At 41.6% G+C, this 16952-nt stretch overlaps 1 long non-coding RNA gene across 6 annotated transcripts in view; it reads left to right on the top strand.

Moving 5' to 3' along the window:
- Positions 1–15196, top strand: part of LOC103692063 (uncharacterized) — a 29025-nt gene extending 13829 nt beyond the window's left edge. For 4 of the 6 annotated variants that reach the window (XR_005503473.2, XR_001837540.3, XR_005503474.2 and 1 more), the window contains exons 6-7: positions 7295–7490; positions 14804–15196. This is a non-coding gene — a long non-coding RNA (uncharacterized LOC103692063). The remainder of the gene's footprint in view (positions 1–7294; positions 7491–14803) is intronic. The other 2 variants (XR_005503476.2, XR_005503475.2) reach the window with 1 other exon arrangement.
- The last annotated feature ends 1756 nt before the right edge of the window (positions 15197–16952 follow it).

Below are 16952 nucleotides of genomic sequence, written 5' to 3'. Positions count from 1 at the left end.
TTTTCCTCAGAGGTCTTCTTGTGCTCTGTGGTTTGATATTTTTTTTTAATCTCATTTTTTCCCATGAATTACAGTGGGTTCTTTGCATTTCAAGGTCTTCTAATTCTATCACGTCTTTCCTTGACTTTGTCCCCTGGTTACCCTTCTACGGATTTCTCATCTTTAGAGGGAGTGGCAGAGTCATGGCCGGCTAGATTGTACCCCTTATCTTTACACACACTCCTTCCTGTTCCTTGCCCTTGCCAAGCTCCATTCTTCACTCTGCCCTTCAGCCTCTGAGCTACCTTTGAACACAGAGTCTTGTGCTGTGCACCCTGTGTGTCTGTATCCATTTTCCAAACAACAGTGCCTGTGAGTGCTCTTTACCCTGCCTGATTCCTTCTCTGTCTCCCTATTTACCCAACCTCCTGTGTTGTCATTTACTTTTTGGCCTACATTTGTGTATTTCCTTTTAAATTATCTGAAGGAGGCATTCTTTATCTGCACTGGAGTCAGGCTGTCTTACAGATAGATATTAAGCAAATATCAAAAGATAAAGTATAAATCCACATTGTTCTCTTTACAGTTGAGAAGTAATTCATTTAGCCTCTTCCTGAATACAAATAAAAATAATTAAAAAACGTCTCCAAATAATTAACAAAAGTCAAATAAGGTTTATGAAAAGTAAATTTTCTTCACTTCCTGATCAGAGGAGATCAAAAGAGGTCACTTGACAGACAAAATGGCTCCAACCCTCAGGAACAACTTAGGCAGGATCAATGTTTCACTCTTATAGGCTGTGTCATTTTGCAACACATTGAAGAAATGGATTATTTCTCATCAGTCGCGTACAACCTCTGGATTCATGTAGCTCAGCTTTTCTAATCTGATGACCTGACACCTAGTGTTAACTCTGAGTACTGCTAAATGTTCACATAAGAAGTTTCTGTTTTAAAACATCCCCATTTTATTTTATTATTTTTTAAATTATTCTGTTGAGTTTCTTGACTTGCGAGATTTATGCTGGCTGCAGTATGTTCTCAGCATATATTTAGCTGAAGTGAACAATAGGACTTAGAGTCAGGAAGCTGGGCTGCAACCTGGCTGAATTAGCTCCCATGACCTTGTGCACAGAATTTTCTTCTTTTAGTCTGATGCACCCGTGGTAAAATTAGGTGCACGTTCATTAGACGGTCAGCTGCTGCGTTACTGTGGACACCTTGGAAAGTAGAGTTCTGTTTGTTTGTTTTGCTTTGCTTTGAGCAAGGAGCGATAAGGTATTCTTCATAAATTTGAGGCTTATTTGCCAACGTACTTGAGTTTCTCTCTGTATGGCGTGACTTCGATGGTACCGTTTCAGACTCGTCATGTTTTGGAGTGAACTCACTGTGCAAGCATGTTGCGATTTGTCATATGGTTGCGGTCTCTCATGGTTCAATTGTGAGATCTGATTCAATTAGATTGGGATAAAAACATTCTCTTTTTCTAGCTTACGAGCAGAAATTGACGAGTGTAAAAACATGAAGATCTGTTGTAATCTTGGTGGAGGCGAATTTCAAAGCTCGCTTCCTAATTCTTTTCTAAAGTAGTAAGTATTCTATGGGTTTTCATCCATGAAGAGGTATAAAACTACATTACTTTCCATTTGTTATATGGCACAGTATACATTTACAATAGTCTTTATTTACTGTAGTCTGTAGAAGATAAAAACGCCTAGATAGGCATTATCAAGCACTCTTACAATCCAGACTTTCTACCTGGTCGAAAAGAAAGATGAGAGAAACTGGAAACTGTAAACCCAGCAATGAACATACATGGATGAAAATTTGCAAAAAGTCTATATAGGTAACAGAAACTTGACCTGATTTTATTACCTATTTACCATTTCTTATTGTTTATCACTAGGTATATTTTACTCTGAGTATATTATTTGAGCAGTCCTAGCTGAAATTAAACCCAATCATCTCAATCTTTCCTTAGGATGTATTCTGTTCCAATTTATTTTGTTGGTTTCACCATATACACACAGCCACAATACAGACACATGCACACATCTTTACATATACAAACATATACCCTCTCTCACACACATGCACACACACACACACACTCATCCACATTCACACACACACAATCACACACTTACATACACATACACAGAATCCTCTAAGATTTAAGGCTACTAGGAGTGAGTTTCCAGAAGGGTGTTGAAAGTGTCTCTCTGAGAAGGATGCTTGGGGCTGGGGATTTAGCTCAGTGGTAGAGCGCTTACCTAGGAAGTGCAAGGCCCTGGGTTCAGTCCCCAGCTCCGAAAAAAAAAAAAGAACCAAAAAAAAAAAAAAGAAGGATGCTTATGCACAGCAATATTTATATCAAACTAAGCAAGTGCTATTTATAAAGCCTAGTTATAACATATGTAATTAATGTTATCATTTCTACAACTAAGTCTACTCAACTCCAAACTTTCGCCTCACTGTAATTATTGTAAACCTCTCAAAGAATGCAAGACCTATATGGACATGTCAAATATCCTAGCTAGTCACACTGCATGAGCTTCCTTCCAATCAAAGGATTGACTGCTGTATCTAGTGGTTGAAAAGCTCAACTTGTGATGATTTTGAGAGCATTATTCTAAATAATAATTAAAATGGTGACCACAAGGCATTGCACAGCCCTTCAGTGTTTCCTGAAATAAAGATAAGGTTTTCATTAGAAATTCAGTGTGTGAATGAGCCAGAGTCCTTAGAAAGCACTGAGTTCCATTTACTGTGTATAATTGTACCAAGGTTTTTAATGTACTTTCATAATATGTGGATACATAATAATAGGATACAGTGAACACTATATCCTATTGCCATTTTTGGGGAAGATAATATTCTCATATCTGTTTTTGCTCTATCATGTGAAGTTATAGGCTGTCTCTGTTCTCTGGATATATTCAGGAACCACAACTTGAAAATCATTTCATTGTTATAACTCCAGTGGCTCTGTACTTACCAGAGTATAAACATAGCAAGTGGAAATGCACGTTCCTTTACACATAACCACTTCAAAAACGGAATATTGTTGTGCTTACAGGTTCCTATCTCTTTTTTTCGTGATTTATTCAGATTGTTGCCTTTCTTAGGTTGGGACTGGAACAGGAGGGATGAGGTGGGAGTAGTCCTGGCAGGAGTACTGGGAGAGACAATTGGAGTTGGGGACATCTTGGGGATCAACTAGAAACCTAGAACAATGGAAACTCCCAGGGATCTATGAGGGTGACCCTAGCTAAGACTCCTAGCAATGGGGAGTATGGAGCCTGAACCAGCCATCTCCTGTAACCAGGCAAGACTTCCAGTGGAGGGACTGAGGCACTAACTTAGCCACAAACCCTTCAACATACAATTGACTGTCTGCAAGATGTGGTGGGGGTCACAGAAATTGTAGGAGTGGCCAACCAACATTGCATTGGGTCTCAAGCTACCAGAGGGAGCCCATCCCTGACCCTTCCTGGAAGGCCAGGACCCAGAGGGTAGATAGCCTAGAGGCCTAGAATAGAAGGAAACACAACAGGTAACAAACAACAGGGGGAAAAAAAGCAAAAAACAAACCCAAAAATTGAGGAGTAGAGATTGAAGGAAAGGCCATCTAGAGACTGCCCCACCTGAGGATCCATCCCATATGCAGTCACCAAACCCAGACACTATTGCAGATGCCAAGAAGTGCTTGCTGACAGGAGTCTGATATAGCTGTCAACTGAAATGCTCTGCCGGAGCCTGCCGGATGCTTGCAGCCAACCATTGGACTGAGAACAGGGTCCCCATTGGAGGAGTTAGAGAAAGGACTGAGGAGCTGAGGGGATTTGCAACCCCATAGGAAGAATTACAATATCAAACAACCAGACCCCCCCCCCCCCGCCCCACGCCAGAGCTCCCAGGGACTAAACCACCATCCAAAGAATATGCATGGAATGACCACATGTGTAGGGAGGATGGCCTTGTCTGCCATCAATGGGAGGAAAGGCCCTTGGTCCTGTGAAGGTTTGATGCTCCAGTGTGGGAATGGCAGAGTTGGGAGGCAGGAGGGAGTGGGTAGGTTAGAGGGAGCACCTCATAGAAGCAGGGCGAGGGAGAATAGGATAGGGGATTGTGGGGAAAAGGGATAACATTTGTAATGTAAACAAAGAAAATACCCAATAAAAGGAAAAACAAAACAAACCTAACCAACCAACCAACCAACCAACCAATTCAGTGAAATGACTCCCCACGATATTCTGATAGACTTGTAGAATGGAGCCTAGCATAATTGCCACCAGAGAGGCTTCAGCAAGCAACTGATGGAAACAGACGCAGAGACCTACAGTCAAACATTAGGAGGAGCTTAGGGATTCCTGCGGAAGAGGAAGGATGGTAGGAGACAAAGAGGTCAAGGGCTCTACAAGAAGACATACAGAATCAACTAACCTGGGCTCATACGGCCTCATGACAGAGACTGAAACAACAATCGGGGGCCCCGCATAGGTCTAACTTAGGCCCTCCGCAAACGCATTATGGTTGAGTAGCTTGGCTTCTTAGGGACTCCTAACAGTGGGAGCAGGGGCTGTCTCTGACTCTTTTGCCTGCTTTTGGGACCCTTTTCTCCTGCTGGGCTTCCTTGTCCTGCCTTGATGTGAGGATGTTTGCCTAATCTTAGTGTAACTTGTAATGCCTTGATTGAGATCCCTGGGAGGCCTGTTCTCTTCTGAAGAGAAATGGAGGAGGAATGGATCTGGGTGGGAGGGGAGTTAGGGAAAGGGGAACTGGAAGGAGCGGAGGGGAGGGGAAACTGAGGTCCGGAAGAGTAGCACTATTTGCAGCATGCTTCCTGTTTATGGGCGACATGGTCAAGGTCCCAGGGCTGCTCAGTAGTTAGTTTTCTAGTTGTCCAGTAGATGGCAGTCTACGCACTGGTTTTCATTGACCATCTTCCGTGCAGCCTTCATCATAAAAGGAAACAAGCATTTGTTCTTTTGTGTCATTGTTTTTGGCACAATAAAGTAAATCAAATAATTTACTTAAAGTATCTAAGATACTAGAATAATAATAGCAACAAACAACTGGTTTTTGTTTTGTTTTGTTTTGTTTTTGTAAATTTTGTTAGGTATGATTGGCAGCCAAGATGCTGCCCTTTAAAAGTGACTCGGACAAGCTAGATGATGCTTTGTTCTCCTGGAAGCTTTTCTTTTACATTGAAAGCACAACTTAGGGGCAGATATGAAGTTTGGCTCCCAAAGGTCCAAGTTTCAGACTTAGTCTTCAGCTTGGCCCTATTGGGAGGAGTTAGTAGAACCTTTCGAAAGGGATTGTGGGATCGAGCTCCTTTGAATTTTGTTTCTGGTTGCTATGTTAGTGCTTTTGCTCTATTTTGCATTTTTTTTGTCACAGCATGCTGTCATTAGCCCAAAGTAACGGGCCATCTGATCACGGACAGAAATCTCTTAAACTGTGAGCCGAAAAGTTATTATTCTGAAATATACCGAGAGGGAAGCTCTTAAAGGGGCTTGCGAAATGATTTGGAAAAGGAAAGGGAAGATGGAGAGGGAAGGAAGAAGGAAGGGAAGGAAAGAGACAAAGAGAATGAGACACAGAGACACGCAGAGAAAGAGGAATAGATATAATATATACATACATATATATATATATGTGTATGTATATATATATATATATATATATATATATATATATATATATAGAGAGAGAGAGAGAGAGAGAGAGAGAGAGAGAGAGAGGGAGGCAGAGACAAAGAGGTTAGATGCTTTTCCCTAAGGAAGAGGAGGGTGCAAGATTTTCACCGTCATGGTGGTCTCGTGTTTTTCAAAGATTTTATATGGTTATAAAAGAACTCATGCTCGATGAAGGACTAAGGAGGTACCAGGCAACGTCAGTGACTGTCGGAGCATGTGCCCTTGGGTACCAAAGCCTGTACTGGGCTGGCTGGTGGCGGCAGCGGATGTCTTTAATCCAAGCACTCAGTTCGAGGCCAGCCTGGAAGAAGAGATTGACTAAACATTCCTTCATACACACTGCAGCTCAATCTGAATGTTCTTTGTCGTTTCCCCAAGGTCGTTATCTTTTATTACCGTTCCAGTCTTTAGGTCTCAAGCCCATAGTGAACATTTCCTTACTAGATGCATGGGTATTCGATAATGCAAAAAAAAAATATTTCAAGCTTAAGCATTTGCAGAGACAAAGGAGATGAACTTCTACAGTGATAGGGATAATGGAACAAAGTAGCTTTTCCGTGGGGAGGTCAGCAAATACTCACCACTCTGAAAAATGCTGTACAGACAAGGCCAATTGCAAGAAGCCACAGAGGTCAGGGAGAAAACACATAGAGGAAATTGGTACAAGGCACTTACTGTGTGCTCAAGTGAACTGATAATAGCATATTTGCACCTTCATGTTGAGAGCATTATTTTCTATTGAAATTTTTCATACAATATATTTTGATGGTGATTTTCCCCATCTTCCAACTTTCCCCAGAATCTCCCACTTCTCTGCCCACCCAAGTTTATGCTATTTTAAAAGTTTCTTTCGAAACCAAAGAAAGACAAGGAACAAAAACAAAAGCCCCAAGAAACATAATCCTACACAAAAAGACAAAAATGAAAACTAAAATCAAAAATAAAGAGAAGAAAAAGGACTAATAAGGCACAGTGCTTAATGAACAAGCCTGTCTCAAAAGAACAAATAGGACATGACTCCACTTCCGTGAAATACCCGAGCAGACAAACCTGAGGAAGCAAAGCAGAACTGTGGCTGTTCAGGGTTGGGCTAGGGAGCAATGTGTGGAGCTGTTTAATGAAGTCAGAGTTTCAGTTGTGCAAGGTAAGAAGAATTCCAAAGAGTGGTTATCAAACCATGTGAATGTGCTTGCCACTATGATACGGGAATATATTTAACACTATGAATTGTGTACGTAAAATGACTTACAAGATAAAATTACATCATGTGTATTTTACTCTAATTAGAAAGAATGGAAAAGGAAGGAAGAAAAAGTTAGATTATGCTGGGTACACTTTAGGTGACATCTAGGCTTTTCTTTTCCTCAGATCTGAGGGCACAGCAGCTTTGTTGAGATCTGAGGGATAGATTTAGTCATACTACCAATGCTAGCTGGGTCTTGAACTCACAACATTTCCATCCTCCATACCCACTTTGTTAACGGAAGGCATAAGTATGAGGTGTGTGAAGGGCCCTGCATTCCTCAGTAGACACTGACCCGAGGCGTCTGACACTGAGGTACTGATTGCCATCACTGTCTCTTCTGTAACTCATAGTTTTACTCCGATCAGGGCCTAACCCAGGATTTAGGACTACCACGCTGAAGATTGGGCTTCTAGTACTTGATTCTATCTACTGTGGAGGTGGAGATGGCAGACAGAGAGACTGTAGGCCCTAAAAGCATGGATGCAAACAATGAGAACAGCTTCTCGGATGCTCATGGCTCAATGTGCTTCCTACCAACTCCTCCAGCAGTGTGAAAGACAGGTGAGGCAAAGTCGGTTAGGACCTGGTCATGGGTCTTTTGATTGACTTGTGACATCTTCCCCACATGTCAAGCCTTACATGTGCACATGAGCCCGGGTGTGCCTGCCTCTGTACTTGTCCTTCATAACTGGGCTGGATCAAAATCAAGTACTAGCCACTTTCACAATTCCTGTCATATAAAATCCAGTTTGTCTTAGAACAGACAGAACAAAGGAAAAGCACCCATACTGTAACAAAACAAAACAGGACCTCCTGCCCCACTTTTTCATCTAACTCCATACATTTAACCTGTGGGAAAGAACCAGGATGATGACCTTAATGTTTAGCTTTTTCGTGGTTGGTGCGGTGAGCACATACCATCTCCTCAGAGAAATAACGTGTGTGTGTGTGTGTGTGTGTGTGTGTGTGTGTGTGTGTGTGTGTGTGTGTAGATGAGTTATTTATAAGCCCATTAGCATGTAGGATATCCCTTTTGTTATTTTCTCAAAGAGCATCAACTATATACCATAAAAGTAAGGTATCTACCTTTCTGTGAGCCTTCGATGATTCGTTAGTGCTGCTGTCTAGGGAGGAGTTACTGGTGAGAACGAACAGGCTTCTGTGAACAATTCACTCATACTTCTGGGTGCTTCCTGGGACACACATCTTCTACAGTGTCCCTGGAACCTGGCCAGCCGACAGTCACAGAAACCAGGTGTAACAATAGCCTAACTTTACATAATTTGACTTAGACTCCAAGTCCCACAAATGCAAAAGCTACTCTCTCACTTTGTATTCAACTGGAAAAAGAATTTGTCATTTTCATAGGTAACTGTTTTCTACGAAGGTAGAACATGAGTTGGTAGTTTCCTGGTGCTGAAAGACAGAAGGAAATTGCCTGATCTTTTCTCACTTGCTTGGCGGCTAGGAGAGGGATGATTTGAGCAGTGCAGATGTGAAATGGTTGTAGCTCAGATTGGTCGTTAATTGTGCTTCCTGCTCATCACTGAGTCAAGGACCAGTGATGGGCATGTGCTTTGTTGACTACAGCCCAATTTTTCATCCCTGTGAAAGGGTTTTACTGATACACAGCTACTGCCGTTTATATGCCTGCTGGCTATGCTGCCTATGGCTACTTCATGGCTGACCCTGACACAAGTCCTTACGTCCGATGTAGCTCCCAAAGACTATTTGGCTTTGAAACCTTCCTGAGGTTTCAGCCTGAAGACATCTATTTACAGAATTCGGAGAGAATGGGTGGAAAAACATTCACTATCTCTTTAACCTCTTTGGGGGCTGAAGACAAATGTCAAACGGGCTGCCACTTGACTTCCACGTGGTCTCTTGCCGGTTCAGTTCAGTTCTGCAAAGGCTGTTGCCAGCGACACACTAAGTTGATCTCTGGTCAGCACTAAAGCGCTTCTCACTTTTTCAAACACTCGTTTCAAAAAAACAAAGAAAAAAAAACCCGAGAAAACCAAGCTTATGATTTTTAGAACGCGATGGAAATTATAAAATAGGATAGGGTACCATCTGGGCTTGTGTACTAGGAAAAGAGGGCTTGCTAGGGGTCTCCTAGGGGACTTTTCCAGGGCTCTTGTCCTTTAATCAGTCTGTAGGCATGCTTGCTGCTCCACCCCCACCTCTTTTTTCTAATATTTTTTTGGGGGGGGGAACTCTGCTATCCCCTTGAGTCTTATTGTTCCCATGTATTTTTTTAAAGATAGTGACTCAGAGCTTTGCTACAATGAGAAAAACGTTTGGCCTCACAGGGCCTTGCCAAGGCTAGAGACTGTGCCAAGGAGCAGAGTTGGTGCTCCCCCATGCTATACTAAGTGCGAGCCCAGTGGTACGCTTGCTTTGGGCTTGGGCATTTCTCTGTGAAGAGGCTTTTTATGCTGCACGGGCCTTCTCCTCTCTCTTTGCCCTTTGCCCTTTGCACTTTTCTGAGGAATCCTTCTCCTTTGGGTAGGGCCGATGAAGCATTCCTGAATTCCCGGAGGGCAACCGAAGCAATCTAAACTCTTCTGGAGAAGACCTGGGCCCCTTAAGAGACCGTGTTAGAGTGTCTTTCCACTTCCCAGATCTCAAACTAATTCGCTGTGGATCTGGATGGCAGCGGCTTAGCAGCTAAGTGCTGATCTCACAGGAAAAGGACGTTCAGTTCAATTGTGTGTAGACATAAGTTGGGCAGTCCAGCTTAGGGACTAAATCACGGCAATGTGCGTTTCCAGTGACACGAAAATCATGATGGCTTAAAGTCATTTGGACAAAGGATGGAAACAATACTATATTTAAATCAAGAGAAGACCGTCCAGCTGCTTTTAACATTTCTCACTTGCCTGAAGCTGGTGTGATTTGCCTTCCCAATGGTTTCCAAGAGACCTAATCTCCGACTGTTCTCATTATTTATCTTTCCACCATTACTCCAGAAGTGGACACAGATCCCCGTCCTAAAGGAGGACAGATGCCCCAACTGAGTAGGGAAAATGCTGGCTTAGCAGTGACTCATTGTGTGACCATGGAAAATTCTAGTTATAAAGCATGGAAAAGTTAGATTTTCCCTGGAGAAGCATCTCCTAACAGTGCCTCCCACTCATCTGCTCACCCTATATGTCCAGAACTGCCTCTGCAGGAAGGAAGGGAAGCAGGAACATCCTTGACTGTGGTGAGGAGAGGCAAGCTAGCTACAAACAGCTGGGGTAATCCACTTGGGCATTGCCCATATTGTGTTTGTCATGGGTGATTGTTCCATAATGTAAGGCCAGCTGCTGTAACAGAAAAACCCTGACATTTTTGTAGACCAGCTCAGTGGAAATTATTACTCATACAGGAGGCATTCTTGATGGGCGGAGATGGAGGATTATGGCGCAGGCCACTACCGTCTTCTGAGGGCCTGCACTAAGATAGACATTGCCATTTCAGCACCGAAGTTACATAGAGTCTCTTGATTTCTGTTTCTAGCCAAGAGGCAGAGGGCGAGTGGTAGGTCATAGATGAGGTGCTGTGGTTCACATCTAGAAGGAGAACCCATGGTTTCTGTTTAAGTACTAGTACTAGATCTGAGGAACATGGACAATGAAAGACATGCGGGCATAGGAAGCACTAGTGCGTGCCCAGGAGGAAAGCAGAACATCACAGAGGAACTAGTTGACTGGTTTCTGGCATGGTGGCCAAAGTGCATTTCCCAGATTGACAGGTATTAATAGTAGACCCATCATAGGTGCTGGTCGCTGAGGAGTGGATAGTCTGGAATTAACTTGGGAGAACCAAACAGTGATGTGAAGGTCAGAGCCAAAGTACCTAAATGGGTCTAACCAGGGAAGGCCATAATGGTTTCAGGAACAATAGGGTAAAAGCTCAGATAAAGTTTTATTCCTTGGCCGATCCAACCAAATGGAAGGAGTTGTAGTCTGGGAAAGATGTTCTGGATGTGATGTGTAAAGCACAATGCCATCTCATCTGAGAACAAGGAGTTCCTAGGCTGGGAGCTGAATAAGCTGGGTTCTTTCAAGTGAGCGAGATTGAGTAGTACAGCATTACGTACAGCACTTCCTTCCTTCATGAATCCAGGAAGCACAGAGCCATCTTGGAGGGTCCATCTCACTTTATTTTTCACTGGGAAACCTGGTAACCTGTGGACCATGAATCTGCTGTGAATCTGCTATAGTGTGGGTGATAAGCAAGTATATATAAAACTAGCAGGACTCCTTGGTAGCCTTGTGGAATCACCTGGTTCTTCTAATACCCCCCAATAGTGGGGCACTTCCTAGCTGAGAATGTAGGAGTGCATTTGGTTTGGCTATGTCAGTTCAGAGAGTAGAAATGGTCATGAGGGCCTGTGACCCACCAAGCTATGACCAGTTTGGCTGTATTCTTCATTGGGGTGTTAGTGCCCCGAGACTTTCATGCGGTATTGCCTGGCATGCTGTTGCATTTATGCCTCAAGTTACATTATTGTTTCAAATCCCATGTTTAGCATTCAAACATATGATGATTTTGATCTCAAATGTGCCATCAACATGACTCAGAGCTTTCTGGGGAGAAGGATTACAGTTCCCATGTGTTCCTAGCAACAGGAGATGATCGCTGCTTACTAGAGGAACACAAAACTCACAGATGACCAAATTTTCTTACATCTGTTCCCCAATTACACTTACTTGATCTAAGAAACTCTTCACAAGTCAAAAGGAGCAGAAGTGAGCACAGCCCAGGAAAAGAGTGCAATGAGAATTCATGTTGTATTCAGCTATCTTGGAGGGATGTGTGTGCTGTGTGACAAAGAATGAGTTAAAAAATCCATCTCACACTTGGTCTCTACAAGTGCGGAGTGGAAGGTAGCCCTGCTTTGAATCACGGTCATAAAGCGGTTAGCAATATGATTTTATTTTAAAACACAGGATGTGAGTAATGTTGCATTCCTTTCCTTTCTCTGAATAAATTGAACATGGTCCAAGCTATTATTCTGCCCATCTGGTGGGAAGGTCAAATATGACCATGACAGTGTCCTTCATTGTGTCACAGGAAGATCCTACAAACCACAGTTGATGCTTAGTCTACAGAGCTATGTCTTCTCTAAGGATGAAGGCTGGGCTGCTCTCCTATACCATTTAAGGCACTGTAAAGGCTCTTAGGAGTTCCAGCTGAATATCCCCCATTAGGGTCGTATTACATTGTGAGTGTTACAAGAAAACAGGTATAGGCTGTCTGTGCCTGGGGTATCCCTGCACTCTTGTTGTCTTCTCAGCCTTGGAAGACACTCCCAACATTGCTCTCTTGTCTTGCTTTTCCATTCCTTCTGTGCCTCAGAGAATCCTCTCTTTCCACCCTCCCAAGATTCCTTCCAAACACGCCTGTTGGAATAGTGATTGGGAAAAAACAAGTCTACACCAACTATAGATATTATCCCTGCGGTGCAATCAACTTGTGTTGACACAAGCCAGGAAATCAGTGCATAGGAGATGTTTCTAGCTCTACCTCTGAAAGCTGTATGTAGGGTGCAAGTTTACAGAGGGATTGTTTGTGTGCATTCATTCATTCATTCAAATAGGAATCACTGTGTGGCAATCATCATCCTATAATCTATTCCTTCTTTGTCTAAAATGGTAACCATAAACCACACTAGTTGAGCCAAATACAAATTAGTACAGATAAACAAACTTAATTTTTTCTTGTACTAGTTGTATTTCTCGCATACAATAACCACACTTGTCAATAGCACTGACTCGTGACTCAAAGGCAGAGACATCAGAAGCCGTTGTTCTAAAAATGTGAACATAGGTATAGTCACTACACCTAGTCACAAGGCTATAAAGAGACTAGGTATAGTGCCACTTAGAAGGACTTGTAATTGTGGTGTAGCAACAGAAAACCGTTGTCATGTTGCAAAGTACATTCTGTGTAGTGTATTCTTCAACAGAAGCTCAGATTAAGCCATTATTTTTGACAAGTATGTAATGTGCAAGTTATTAGGATGAATTCTGTAGATACAAAGAGGCCTAAACATTGGTCTCTATCACCCACTTTCCCTAGTAGTTAACAGTTCAATAGAGATAAGAATAAATGTCTCATGATCTTCAGGGCCAGAATAACTTTCTCTGTGTGGGAAAATTATCAGAGAAAAGCACAATTATGTCAATGTCTTCTGTCTTTTTAATCAACACGTACACTTGTTTCTTGAACAACAGAGAATACTTTGATAACTGTATTATGTAATGAGCAATTATTTTTAATTTTGTATTGACAATCTCAAAGTATTGGGCTCTCTTTGCTCCAGTTTCTAAATGAGGGTGGCCCACTGGGTGGGAACTGTGACAACACACAAATTTGCTTAACAACATCAATCATAGGGCAGGCAGTTAGACCTCAGGCCAAGGATGTCTTTCACTGTGTTCTGCTGAGCAAAGCTGAATCTCTTTTCCTATTCTCACCCTCATCAGAGGTCAGATGGAGGGGACATTTAGGCTACTGAGCAGTGACCTTTTTTGTTGAAACTTCTTCTGTTGGATCTTGTCTCCCCTTAGTATTTCCATTTTAACTGATAATGAAACTGTTGTGTCCTTTACAGTGAGATGGCTCACTTAGATTGTAGGCAGTGGCTTATGGGTACTGTGTTTTTAAGACTTGTTTGAATGAAAAAAAATACCTCTTGAGTTGTGAGGAGAAGGGAAGCTCTCCATTGCCACTTGGGTCTGCCCAAGGATTCAATCCTCAGAAGTAAAAATGTGGCTTTTGAGATACATGGCTATATTAAGATGTTTTCTCACTTTAGTGAGCTTTCATAGCTCTTCCTTCTCTGTGGGCCTGAGCCCGCTTCTGCTGTTGATACAGATATTATATTACTATACTTGCATATGCTTTGAAATTAATATGCAGCATCAATTAATAAGGAGAGAACAGCCAGCCAAAGGTCTTAACTTCCTTTCAATCATGACTTACACTTAAAAAGTGCTAGTGGGAAGGTCTTTAACCTTAGTAGTTGTTTCTTCCTCTTGTAAAATTGGGCCGTATGCCTTCTTTCCTATTTTCCAGATTCTGGGGATTCATATGGGGGAGAATTTGGAAGATTCGTGTCTTATGGTTATGTAACCTGTTAAGAAAGGTGTCTTCTAGTTTTTTTCTGCTACATCTCAATTTCTAACAAGCTTCCTTATCATCTGAAACTCGATGTCTGCACTTCCATAACTGAATGGAGATAGGAGGACACTAAATATGGTTCACTAGCTTGAACCAATAAGATGTCACCCTCTGTGAGTGCAGGAACAGAAATAGTAACTAAACTGATAAGACCTTTAGGTTAAAGGGCCAGGTATAGTTGGGAAATTGTTGACTTGGATCACATTGCACAATACACAAAGCAATGTATTCTATGTAGAAAGACCAGAGAAAGGCTTGGCTATGAAGAAAGTCAGGTAAGTGGACTCTAGGGTTCTAGAAAAAGGAATTTAAATTGAAGCAGTGAGGGGCTGCCCGAATCTTCCTTATTCTCATGAGATCTGAGTCTGCTTTAAGGATTTTTCAGCTTCCAAAGGAGAGAAGTTATTCAGTTGCAGGACTTATTCAAAGTCACACTTGGTTCTGAAATTAGTTGAGGATTTGATGATAGGTTTCTGCCTCCAATTTCAAAGCTTTTCCTGCTACACCAGTGGCTTGTTTTCTTCCCCTATTGTTTAAGGTTGAAAGTCAGATAAGATCTAAATAAACCAGTCAAGTCCAATGTACAAATCAGAAGGAAGCTGATAGTTTATTTGCACTTTGCTTGGGCAATAGTTTACAGTGTGTCAGAAATTTGTCTGAATGTCCATAACCTTGTTTTATGTTTGTCTCCTTCCCAGGTATATGAAAACACGACCACGCTGTCCTGTTGGTCCCAGTCTGGTCATTACTCACTTCTGTTACAACAAGGGTGTGAGAGTTTGCAAGGCCATCCCACATTTTAACTGATTTTGCTACATGTTTCCTGTGCTTGGTCATGTACTCTGTTAAGACTGCTTTGAAAGAACGTTACATCTCAGGGATGGAGTCGTAATCCATCAGCAGTAATGGTTCTGCAGTAGAGAACTTGTAATGTCCTTGGAGAGGGTTCAGTTCGCTTCTCAGAACCCACCTCAAAACTTCTTGTAACTCTGACTCCAAGGGACCCAAAACCCTTTCCTATGTTCCATAGGTTCTTGCACCTCATACGTATTTACACAAATACATAATTAAAATAAAAGAAATTAAAAAAATACTACCACCCATAAGCTTAAATGGTAATTACAAAAGCAAATATTTCCCTTTCTAAGTTCTAAGTCAGTATAAAATATGCATTTATTTCACCAATTCATACAGTAGCTTTAAGATTTTTCTCTGTGCTGAAGTGATTTAATGAAAGAACGTAAGGTTGAAAATCAATACAAGAAGAAAATCAAGTAGAACTTGTTAGTAGAGAAGTGTCAGACCATCCTTCCGTGCTGATCCCTTCTCTAGCCTGTGTTTCTCAGGGATCCTAGAGGGCATAGTTTTGACATCACTGTATTAAGCTATAAAACTTATTATAAACAATTTTTGTTTTACAAAAGCTATTCGTTTGGCAGAAGACAGCAAGCTATGAACCCATCCCATCTTGCCATTGCTGGGTTTGGTGCTTCACTAAGCACTCTGAAGACTTTATTCTCTTTATTAACCTTCCTTTCCTCCACAATTGCTACATCATTGTTCCACCAATGCCCTTGAGAGACTAAAGCCAACAACTTGGTTAACAGCATCCTGTACTCAGTAATAAACACAGTGTTTCCATAGACTTTATCCTTTTACTACTGTTCTATGTTTCTGGCTGATGGCACACAATGCTGCTGTCAGACTTTGACCTGGAGCCACGCTTCTGCATGCTCTCCCAAGATCATAGAAGCTTTTCCATAAAGAAAATCTATAAAGCTGACATTCATGGGTCTTAAATTAACTATCCGACCCAAATTAACTTATTGACCTTCACTGAGCTTTGATTTTTCTAATCTGTAAAATAGATCAGTGGCATTGACTTGACCTAAATAATACAAAATATAGGGCTATTAGTAATTTAAAAAAATTTTAATTACTATTATTAATTGTTATTATTTTGGATTTTTTGAGACTTTCCCTATGGCCATCTTGGAACTCACTCTGGGATCACGATGTCCTTGAACTCGGAGATTAGCCTGCTTCTGCCCCCAAGTGCTGGAATTAAAATGATGCAGCACCACTGCTCCACAGTGATATTTATCAAATATTTAGGATTCCGTCTAGTTTATACCATGTACTTAATAAATAAAAACTGCTATTTAGAGCAATAGAAAGGGCAGCAAGGCAAAGGAAAAGGTCTTTGCTGAGCTTAAAAATGTCACCCATCAGTGTGCATTCTGTTGCACACATCACAGAATGCTTCCTTGTGTTACACAGTCAGCCCAGTGTGTTGACTTTTTGTTGGCACATGGTCACAAGTCACCTTTTCCAAGAGGCAAGGCAATGTGATACGGGATTTAAGAAATATATCCTCAGAAGGAGTGTTGACGAATGCCTGGAATAGCTATTAACTCATTAATAGTTGGCATAACAAATACAGCCAAAGGCAAGAAATAGGCATCTTTATTGGAAGTTCGTAGAATGGCTCAGGCTGGCAGCTGTTGACATTCTTTGAAGAAAAAAAAAGACTCTGCAAAAGTCCTACCCTTTCTACAGTTTCCAGCCCCCCAGCTCAGTTGTTCCATTAAAACAATTGGTAGGCAACCCTCCTTTTTATTTTTTTTTTGAAAAAATATACTAAGCTTCTATAGTGTGCAATCGTTCTTTCAATCTGATTATTTTTCATTTTCTCCATGCCCAACTCTTCCCACTCTTCTCATCATGATTTAAAAGAAAAACCCACACTTCCTTAGTTGTAACTGTGTAGCTCTAGAAGTTAAAATGACTCATTGCATAGTGGAATTGATGAAGTCAACAGCTGCTGGAAAATATTTCTCCTTAATA

Source organism: Rattus norvegicus, chromosome 4, assembly GCF_036323735.1.
Source record: "Rattus norvegicus strain BN/NHsdMcwi chromosome 4, GRCr8, whole genome shotgun sequence".
Classification (NCBI taxonomy): domain Eukaryota; kingdom Metazoa; phylum Chordata; class Mammalia; order Rodentia; family Muridae; genus Rattus; species Rattus norvegicus.
The sequence above is the reverse complement of the archived record's forward strand: the minus strand, read 5'-3'. Positions and strand labels throughout refer to the sequence as shown.